Source organism: Artemia sp. Qi Xiang Cuo, chromosome 21, assembly GCF_049724085.1.
Source record: "Artemia sp. Qi Xiang Cuo chromosome 21, ASM4972408v1, whole genome shotgun sequence".
NCBI classification, from domain to species: domain Eukaryota; kingdom Metazoa; phylum Arthropoda; class Branchiopoda; order Anostraca; family Artemiidae; genus Artemia; species Artemia sp. Qi Xiang Cuo.
In genome coordinates, this window is record NC_142814.1 from 22,293,376 (window position 1) to 22,301,282 (window position 7,907).

A 7,907-nucleotide genomic window follows, 5' to 3' on the forward strand; every position below is an offset into this window, starting at 1 on the left:
TGATATGCCTCCTGTAGGGATCTTCTGTTGTCGGCCCGGTGGAGGAGTTGTGGCAAGTTGTAGGGTGAGAAATTTTCTTTCCATCTCTTCGGAGGGCGACCTCTGGGGCAAGAACCGTGTACTCGTCCATCGAAGGCTATCTTCGGGAGACAAGTGCTAGCCATGCGTCGGGTATGTCCAAGCCATTCGAACTGTTGTAGTTTTATTTTGTCCAGTATTGTGAATTTGACTTTCAGATTATGGAGAAGCTTGGAGTTGGAGATTCTGTCGTGGTAGTTGATACCAGAGATGCGTCGTAGGGATTTGGTTTCAAAGACAGCTAGGCACCATTGATCGTCTGTTTTAAGCGTCCAGGCTTCACAGGCATAGATGGCGATCGAAATAATGAGGGAGTGGAAGAGTCTCGTTTTGAGAATTGTTGTTAAGTTCTTATTCCTCCGGATAGGCATCAGAGCTTTAAAACTGGAGTTCGCAAGTGTCAGGCGTCTCTTGATGTCTTTGAGTTGGTTATTATCCGAAGTAAGTAAGCTCCCAAGGTAGGTGAAGTCTTCCACCCACTCAATGGTATCTCCACCAAGCTGAAGGCTGAAATTTACCTGTAAATCGAGCTTGCGTGAGCAGCGCATGGCTTTCGTTTTGAGGTGTTGATGGCCATCCCGAAGAGGTTGGTAGACGGGTGAACGCTGTTAGCTTGGGATTGTAGATTTTGAAGGGACTTGGCTATTAGGTCTATGTCATCGGCATATGCTAGTTTGTCTATCACCACTCCTCCGACAAGGGCGCCGGGTGGGTTGTCTTTGACTGAAAGGGCTGCAGATAGGAAGAGATTGAACAGCTCCGGTGATAGTAGGCAATCTTGAAGCACTCCGATAGAGGTTTTAAAGCTCTCGGTAAGTCCTTCTCCAGTCATGACGTGGCTTCTGAACTTCTTATATATGTCTTTGATCAGCGAGATCAGGTTGGATGGGATGCGAAAGTGAAGAACGATGTGCCATAGACCTTCTCTCCATATGAGATCGAAAGCTTGTTTAAAGTCTATGAAAAGGTGGTAGATGCTGCGACCAAGTTTGCTATACTTTTCCGTGATCTTGCGGACAGTAAATATCTGATCAATTGTTGATATGTTAGGTCGGAAGCCGGCTTGGTATTCCGGAATGACCATTGAGGAATTGGCTTTTATACGCCCGAGCATGACTCTTGTGAGGATTTTTGCGGCGTGGCTGGTAAGACTTATTGGGCGGTAGTTGTCGCAGACAGCTTTAGAGCCTTTTTTATGGGAAGTTTTATATTGGTAAAACTGACCAACAATTTTTTGAAAGATTTATTGAGCATCGTTCTTTAATAGAAAAAACCCTACAATCAAGCAAGTATCCTGAAACTTTTGTTTCGGCTCTGGCTGAACATATTTTCTTTCAACCTGAAAATTTTGTACAATTTCATGAGGCCACGGCTATTTCAAATGATAGAAATATTTCTAATGATAGAATAATAGAAAAAAAGATATGTTTGCTAACCTTTCAATAAACAGGGACACAGGAAATTTAAATATTAACTCAATTTATGATAAACTTTTGAAAAGTGATCAAATAGTCAATAAGGGAATTAAGATTTTACATAATCACCAGGGTACTAGATTACCTACTAGACCAAAAGGAATTGCTTCAAAAATAGCTGAAGAGAGGTTTATTTCGCAACAGAATAATTAACTTAATTTCAATTTTATACTTTTACCTCAGTTGCTTTGGTGTTCTCATTGAAGTAACTCTAATAGCTTCTTTTCCCTACGTGGATCAGTTGCGACAATTGTATTTTATTAATTAATTAAAAAAAAAAAAATCCACAAAATTGAACCTTTTCCACCTTACTCATATTAGTTTCTGCCCGTTTTGAGTTTCACTCTGTTATTTATTTTAATTTCTGTTTGTTTTGGGTTTCATTTATTTATTGATACTGATTTGTGGTAGTTGTATTCTTGGCAGATTATTTTATCCTATTTTTGTTCATTTTGGTTTAATGGAGTCATTTACTTTTTTTTTAAACTTATTGTGTTGAAAAAGTTTTTTTTAATTAATTTTCAAAAAAGATACATGTGGACTTCAATCTAGCTTGGGTACTAATTTGATTATGGCGAGTGGTCATTGGCTTTTTCACCATCAACTTTTGTAAATTATACATAGTTTTTCTCTTTTTTTTCAGATGAAAAAAAAATAATTTCGATATATTCAAGGACTTGGAAACTACAAGGATAGTTTTTTTTTTATATTTGAAAATCGCATTATTCACATAATTGATTTGTGTTCATGGACTTTGGTGTCCCATCGAAAGGGGTGCGTCGATCCCGGAGGTACTGCAACACATGGAGGGAGCAGAGCTAGCTCCGACATCCCTCCGGCTTCCAAAACCCAGTTTAATATTCTGGGCCCCATGTAGGAACCGTATCAGATATTAAGCTCATAAGAACAGATACTAAACTTTGATCTTAGCCAAACGGCCGAGAAGCGATAATTGAATAAGGATTGTCAAAGAGCTTATTAGAATACGAGTAACAAAGTTCGCCGCAAATGTTATTTTGGTTGCAATACTCAAATAACATTCAATAAACTTATCAGTTTGTCTTTAGATTTTTTTCTAAACAGCATAAGACATTTCCAACAATATCAAAGTTTATTACAAAATTCTCATCCAAAAAAACAAAATCAAAGAAGATAGGCCTTAAATCAGAGATATATGCTCTTAGCCCTTTAGGTGACAAGAGTCGGAACTAGCAATAATTAATGACGTTAATTCAAGGTAATTAAGGGGGGACAGAGAAAAGTATTTTCATAATCCAGAAAGGACAATTTTCTTGAATTTTCGATTTCTTAAAAAAAAAAAAAATACCCAAGGAAACACACTCATTTGCAATGAAAATTGTCATTCCGCCAGTTGATACCACTGGTATTGATCAAGAGCGTCAATTCATGGAAATTAGGGGGTCAAGTGCAGATCCAGTGTCCCCCCCCCCCCACATTTTTTTCCAACTCGTTAAAACGTAACGCAATGCATTTAAATAAATTTACGATGACTTTTTAACCTTTTATTGTACCCCTCCCTCCATACACGGCCTTGGGGGGGGGGGGGGTGAGGGGCAAAAGTGTATTATTCAGAGTCCAGGGAGGGGAATTTCGTGTTCTTTTCAATTTCTTTAACACACATACGTAAAAAACAAGCCCCTTTTCAATGATTAAAAAAACAAGTTTTTTGAACTGAACGTAAGGAGCGACATTAAAACTTACAACGAACAGAAATTATTATGTATATGAAAGGGGCTGTCTCCTCCTCAAAGCCTTGATCTTTACGCTAAAGTTTTTATTGTTTTAAAAAATAAATTTGTGAGACAGAGTCAAACCTTAGCGTAAAGTACGAGACGTTGAGGAGGGCACAGCCCCGTTCATATGCGGAATAATTTCTGTTCGTTTTAAGTTTTAATGTCGCTCCTTACTTTCAGTTAAAAAAACTTGTTTTTTTATTTAATTTCTTAACGTTTTTGAATTAATGCAGCTTTGATTTTACTCACCGTACATGAATAATTAAAACGAAATTTGCATATTAATTTTACTTTTTTTTTTTGGCTAAATCGTTTTCTCGAAATTTTGTTCTGACGTAACTTACGAATTAACTTACGTAACGAACTTCTATATTCGTTTTTTTTATTATGTAGATTAGGGGGCTCACCCCCTAGTCAATACCTCGCTCTATGCGCTAAAGCTCAAATTTTGTTCCAATTCTTTAAGAATGACCCCTTAATCACAGACGCCGTTAATTAGAACAGATAGCTCTAATGAAAGTACAAAAAAATTTAGCGTCAAGAGAGAGGTAAAGACTTGGGGGTGAACCCATTCATATACGTAATATTTTCTGTTCGTTTTAAATTTTGATGTTGCTCCTTACTTTCAGTTGAAAAAATGCTTTTTTTTATTATATAATTTCTGATTGTTTTTTTATACAATTCTGGGAAATCCGGCGCCCTCTTTATAGCAATGTCCATTCCTCCATGAAAACTCCTTCTATGGCAAGATCCCTGACCCCCCCCCCCTACTACCAGAAACCCCCCCCCCCCCTGAAAACTTCTGTATACTTCTCAATAACCAATAATATATGTAAACATTGGGCAAAGTTCATAACTTGCAGACCTTCCCCGGGGGCTGTGGGGGATTAAGTCATCCTCAAAGACATAGTTATTGTATTTTTTGACCATGCTGAATAAAATGGCTTTCTCAAAATTTTGATCGGGTGACTTTGGTAAAAAAATGAACGTGGGAGGGGGCCTAGATACCCTCCATTTTTTGGTCACTTAAAAAGGGCACTATAACTTTTAATTTGCGTTCGAATGAGCCCTCCCGCTATATTCTAGGACCACTGGTTCGACACGATCACCCCTGGGAAAAAAAAACAAACAAATAAACACGCATCCGTGATCTTTCTTCTGGCAAAAAATACAAAATTCCACATTTTTCAGATAGGAGCTTGAAACTTCTATAGAAGGGCTCTCCGATACTCTGAATCTGATGGTGTGCTTTTCATGGACGTTCTATGACTCTTAGAGGGTGTTTCCACTTTTTGATGGATAAAACTAAACTTGATAAAACTTATATATTTGAAATCAGCATAAAAGTCTGATTCCTGTGATGTATCTATTTGGTATCAAAATTTTGTTTTTTAGAGTTTCGGTTACTATTGAGCCGGGTCACTCCTTACTTATAGTTGGTTACCACGAACTGTTTGATAATACCGCGAAAAGACTTTTTTGAATCTAAGAGGGTGAATATAAGAAAAAAGTCTTGTAGAAAAATTCCTTTCCTCCAATTAAGGCCACTGGTATTCATATATGCTACTTGGTAAATATGGACACAAAAGCTGAATTTTTAATCACCTCATAGAAATACACAGACACGAAACAGTGAGACTTCATCAGGTGAATGAATTCTTACTTTAATTAAATAAAAAAAAAGCTTTTTCTTAACTAAAAGTAAGGAACGACGTTAAAACTTAAAACGAACAGAAATTATTCCGTATATGAAAGGGGCTGTCCCCTCCTCAACGCCTCACTCTTTACGCTAAAGTTTTTTATTTAAAAAAATAGAGTTGTGAGAAAGCCAATCTTTAGCGTAAAGAGCGAGGCGTTGAGGAGGGGACAGCCCCTTTCATATACGGAATAATTTCTGGTTGTTTTAAGTTTTAACGTTGTTCCTTACTTTCAGTTAAAAAACTAGTTTTTTTATTTAATTTAATTTTTGAACGTTTTTTAATTAATGCAGGTTTTGCTATTATTTACAAATAGTGGACTCGACTGATTGGCTTATGTAGGATTTTACAAAAAAGGGGGCGGGAGGTTGCTGAAATTTGTGAAAATAAGGAATTTTAGATTCTTCTAATAACTGGTGGAATAGGTGTGATGGTTTCAGGGACGGATCCAGGATTTTTAGGGGGGCGCAAAATAGGTTGATCCAATAAACTTACGTTCGGAGCAAGTTTAATTAATGCAAAGTTGCATTAATTTAGTAAATTACACTACTGTCTACTATTTTAGGGGGGGCATCCCTTGCCCCCTCCTCTGGATCTACCGCTTGGTTGTTTATAATATTTTTTTACGTCGTAATATATACTTTCTACAATGTTTGTTATCTATAAAAGACTAGTTTCGTTTTAAATCCATGTTTTCGTATAAAATTTCCGTGCCTTTCCTGAACATTAAACAATAAACAACTCTGTTTGAAAATCTTTGCACTTTGTGAATTTACATAGCCACAAGGGTTCCTGATTGAGACCAATTTTAGGACTTGGTTTCCAATTATTGGTTGCTGTGGTAAAGTCGCCACAATAGCCCTATCCAAGAAAATACCATTTGTCTGTTAAGAAGTGTTTTTCGTAAAATTCTTAGGGAGTTTTCAGAAAATTGAGGGAGTTTCAGAAAATTCAGAAATTTTTTAAAACTTGTGTTTGATTATCTCCTTGATGAGTTCCTCAGTACTACAGACAATAAAAATCAAATCAATATCAATAAATATATGTGAAAAGTGGAAGTGGCTATATTTAATTTAGATGCAAGTCTACATTCTAGCCCACCACGTAATTTCCCTTTTGGGAGAAATTAATAAAATTTTAGAAACTGAAATACAAATGCGAGACACCAAATATCATAATAAACTGTCATCGCTATATAGCATTGTTCAAATGAATCTAATTTTTAACTCGATTATCGTTATAAAATCATTCTTTGTCTTTCTTTCCATTATTAAACTAATGTTATATTTACCTTTTGCATTATTACAGCCCACTATATATACATTTATGTAAATTTATGTGCAGCGTTACAGCCATACCAATTATTCTCCTTTCCTTTTTTATTCTTTAATAATAATTTCTGGTCGTTTAGAGTTTGAGTTATTGTAGGCTTCTATTTCTACTGATCTTAAGTTCAATATGGCCTTTACTTTTCTTAAAAAAAACTTTCTTTTTCGAAAAGTTTTCGTAGTATATATATATATATATATATATATATATATATATATATATATATATATATATATATATATATATATATATATATATATATATATATATATATATATATATATATATATCGGCGCGTACAAACAGCTCCTCTCATTTGATCTGCCATCAGCGGTCCAATTACCCTGGAACACGTATTTTGGCAGAAACTTTCTCAAAATGCCTTTGAAACCAACTTGAGACTTCGAAACCTATTTTTAATTCCTAAAAACATCTAATAATAACATTGCACTACTAATTACCAATTTTCATATATGTATTGGAATAAATTAATTTAAAATTAGTTTCTTTAAAATTTAGTGTTACAACGTTGAAGCCAAGTATCGCGTTCAAGAGAGATCTGACTTATCTACCCGTGAAAAGATCTAATGTCGCTTATGTTTATACCGGTTTATAGATTCTTTGGAGCAATCGCACCTCGGTCCGGGTTTTTATAATAGGTGAGATAGGGAAAGATCATACTGCTATTATAGGCCTGTTTTTTAGCATCAAGATCTTACATCTTTCTGCAAAGATTATCATTTTTTAACTCATCTTTCTTCTAAGATCTTGCAGCTCACTGATGTTAGCAAAAAGATCTTGCAGCTCACTGATGTTAGCAAAAAGTGTGAAGACCGCCACTGTGTTGCCATATAGAACAATGATGAGAGAACTTTGATGATCTACTCTTCATTGTTCTCACACCGCTGATCAGAGCAGAACGATGAAAGACGTTTGCAGAAAAACGACCAAAGATGTAAAATCTTTGTTCAAAGATTTCACTTTTAAGCGTTTTCTGACTAAAGATGTAAGATTTTAGCACATTGATGAGTGAAAAAAGAGGCCTTATATATACTGTGTCAACATGGTACAATTCTTACGAATTCAAAACATATCCGTTCCATGAATATGTTTTGAATATCGGCCGTGGTACTAAGAGAATTTCCGCAAGAGAATTTAAAGAACTTCAAGGAGAGCACAGGGATCATATAGCCCTTGAAGACGAGAGGTGACCTCAAATCAATTCAGCTCAAAGAAATTTAGATAGTGAGCTCGTAATCTAGATTGTGGTTTTTGTAAATATGAATGGAAAAAGATTCCAGGTTTAGTCTGTGAATTATAAGCTACCAGTTCATAGGTTGGGTCATCTTGTATGGGCCTGTATAACCCCTTTTTTCTGTATAACCTCTATTTTGCAAGGTTTCACTTCTATAACTCACATACTTTTAAAGGTCAGTACCCTCTACAGGGAGAAGGAGTGAAGGTAGGTACTTCAAAATACCTTCCTGGGACATGCTTTAGCCTGCAGACCCATCCCTGAGAGTTTCATTTTCCTAACCTAAACCCTTTCCAAGATAGTCAAATGTAGCTAAAGT

General features: G+C 35.8%; 1 pseudogene; it reads right to left on the reverse strand.

Annotated features, from left to right (window-relative positions):
- Window positions 1-2,322: 2,322 nt before the first annotated feature.
- LOC148939347 (U2 spliceosomal RNA) lies at window positions 2,323-2,503 on the reverse strand (annotated as a pseudogene).
- Window positions 2,504-7,907: the final 5,404 nt, after the last annotated feature.